Below are 3577 nucleotides of genomic sequence, written 5' to 3' on the forward strand. Positions count from 1 at the left end.
AGCCAGATTTAATTTTTCTAGAGATGTAGATTTCTCATAGTTTTGTTTTTAAAAATTGAACAGGCAGCACCCATAGCTCAGTGGGTAGAGCATCGACCACATACACTGAGGCTGGTAAGTTCGAACCCAGCTCAGGACAGCTAAAACAACAATGACAACTGCAGCAAAAAAATAGCCGGGTGTAGCCAGGCGTTATGGCAGGCACCTGTAGTCCCAGCTACTCGGGAGGCTGAGGCAAGAGAATTGCCTAAGCCCAGAAGTTGGACGTTGCTGTGAGCTGTGCGATGCCACAGCGTCCTAGTGAGGACGACAAAGTGAGACTCTTGTTTCTACCAAAAAAAAAAATAGCCAGGTGTTGTGGTGAGTGTCTGTAGTCCCAGCTACTTGGGAGGCTGAGGCAAGAGAATCGCTTAAGCCCAAGAGTTGGAGGTTGTTGTGAGCTGTGATGCCAAGGAACTCTACCCAGGGGGACAGCTTGAGACTCTTTCTCCAAAATATAAAAAAAAAAATTGAACAATATGGGCAAAAGACACCTGCAGGCCATTTCTACTTATGGTTCTCCAGTGTGGGATTTCTGGGATGAAAGCTGGTACTTGTAGAATTTTTTATCAACAGGAGGAAAAGCAGATAGTCCCAGAGAGGAAGGTTTGAAAATGGACAAGAGGCACTGATCTGTTACCATGATGGAGTATGATGTTGAGGAACAAGGGACTGAATAGACTGTTGCAGGTGAACCAGTAATTGGCCACTAGGATCCAACCGTAGGTTATAGGTATAAATAAATACAGGAATTAGTGCTCAGCCCTGGAATTTCTTTTGTAGAGGACTTTTGGGCAATGCAGTACCCCTAGGAAGATTGAGATCACGAAAGTAAAATTTCAGAGCAATCAGTGAACATTTTTGGATAGGTGGGTATATCTTGGAAATAGGCATGCTAGGTAGCTAAGTTTATTACCGTGGGGTTTGAAAGAAGCTATTCTGCTTCTGGTTCATAGTGGTTGGCACCTAGTAGGTCATAAACTTTATATTGAGTAGGTTCATCTGTGTGATGTCATCCTCAAAGCGGTGTTGGCAAAGCATAGGTCCTCACTTTCTCAATCAGTAAATAGTGGTGAGACAAAAAGGCATGGTATTTCACTCCAGTGGTTACCAAAAATGTGCTGTCTTTTACCTGTTTTCCTGGAAATTTGTACAAATTCATACTGTTCTAAAAAGTAAATTTTTTTTGTTTTAAAAAACCCACGTTTTTGCACTTTCTTTTGGTATATAAAAAAGGAAAAAGAACAAAGTATTGCATATTACACAAAAAAGCAATAGTTCCCAGCCCCATCCCCAGCCACAGTTCCCAGGAAGAACAGGCATTCCTGATTTCAGGACCTCCCTTAGATACCAAAATCCACCCATGCTCAAGCCCCTGGTAGAAAATGGGATAGTGTTTGCATATAACCTACACACATCCTCCCATATACTTTATTACATCATCTCTAGATTATCTAATGCCAAATGCAATGTAAATGTTATGAAAATAGTTGTACTGTATTAGGGGATAATGACAAGAGAAAAAAGTACCCATAGTTTTGGGTTTTCCCCCCCAAATATTTCAGATTCATGGTTGGTTGAGTCTGAAGACACTGAATCCATGGATACAGAGGGTTGACACCGTTGTTTTTTTGTTTTTGGCCAGGGCTGGGCTTGAATCTGCCACCTCCTTCTGGCATATGGGGCTAGTGCCCTCCCTACTCCTTTGAGCCACAGGTGCCGCCCTGTTTTTTTTTTTTTTTTTTTTTTTTTTGAGACAGACTTCCACTTTGTCATCCTCTGTAGAGTGCCATGGCATCATATTTCACAGCAACCTCAAACTCTTGGGCTTAAGAGATCCTCTTGCCTTAGCCTCCTGAGTAGCTGGGACTATAGGTGCCCACCACAATGCCCGACTATTTTTTATTTTGTTGTTGTCGGGTTTTTTGTTTGTTTGTTTTTTGGGGTTTTTTTTGAGATTGTCTCAAGCTATTGCCCTGGGTAGAATGTTGAGGCATCATAGCTCACAGCAACCTCCAACTTTTGGGCTCAAGCAATCCTCTTCCCTCAATTTTTCTATTTTTAGTAGAGATGGGGGTCTCACTTTGAGGCTGGTCTTGAACTTGTGAGCTCAGGCTATCCTCCCACCTCTACCTCCCAGAGTGCTAGGATTAAATGTGTGAGCCACTGCACTCAGCAGTGCTCAGCTATGTTTTATTTATTTATGTTTTTTGAGACAGAGTCTTAACTATGTCGTCCTCGATAGAGTGCGGTGCCGTCACAGCTCATAGCAACCTCAAATTCTTGAGCTTAAACAATTCTCTTGCTTCAGCCTCCCTAGTAGCTGGGATTATAGGCACCCACCACAACATCCGGCTATTTTTTTTTTTTGATTATAGTTGTCATTGTTGTTTGGCAGATCCAGGCTGGGTTTGAACCTGCCAGCTCCAGTGTATGTGGCGGGCGCCCTAGCCGCTGAGCTATAGGCACCGAATGCTTGGCTATTTTTTAGAGACAGGGTCTTGCTCTGGCTCAGGCTAGTCTCAAACACGTGAGCTCAGGCAATCCACCCATACCTCAGCCTCCCAAGTGCTAGGATTACAGGCCTGAGCCACCATTCCCAGCCTACTACATGGCAAACATCGTAGTGTTGAAATGAAAGAAGCAAATTGGTCTGAGCAGTTTGGTCATACACGACTCTACGAAGTCCCAGCTGTTTGTCCTGTAGCCACTATCTAGTGTGGAAAGTGAACACAAAGGTGATAACAAAGATTTCATAGGGTAGACTTTCCCTTTTATAGCAAGTGTTAGGCAAACCAGGATTCACTGTAAAATAGAGGATCTTTGGGGGATTTATTCTAGAGAATCAATATAAGGGTAAAAAACTCAGGCCTCTCTGGATTCCTGTCCAATTTTAACCCTGTTCTGCAAAAGTGGAGAGTGTCTAGTAAGTGTAGCTGGTCTTCATATTTAGGGATGTCACATTGACTTAGACACTGCTTCTGGTTGTGTGTTTCCTGCTTAATAACACAAGTAGATCTGCATTGTTGATGGCACCTGGGTTATAGCTTAACTGAATAATACTTTGAATCACACTGTATATGGTGAAGTAAATTAGAGTAGTCCTCCCACTTACCCATGGGTGATATGTTCTAAGACCTCAAGTGGATGCCTGAAAACTTGGATACTAATAAACCCTGTATATACTATGTTTTTGTTTAAATACACATGCATACTTATGATAAAGTTCAACTTATAAATTAGACATAATAAGAGGTTGACAGCCAATATAGAACAATTATAACAATATTCTGTAATAAAACTTACATGAATGTGGCCTCTTAAAATATCTTTATTATACTGTGCTTGTGTATTTTTGGAATGTAGTTGACCATGGGTAACTGAAATCATGGAAAGCAAAACTCTGGATGGGGGAACTACTGTACACACATTTTTTTCTTTACCTTATGTAGGCATCCTCAGTTTTTTTTTTTTTTTTTGAGACAGAGCCTCAAGCTGTCCCCCTGGGTAGAGTGCCATGGCTTTACAGCTCACAGCA

This window comes from Otolemur garnettii, unplaced genomic scaffold (assembly GCF_000181295.1).
Source record: "Otolemur garnettii isolate 467f Iridium unplaced genomic scaffold, OtoGar3 scaffold00112, whole genome shotgun sequence".
NCBI lineage: Eukaryota > Metazoa > Chordata > Mammalia > Primates > Galagidae > Otolemur > Otolemur garnettii.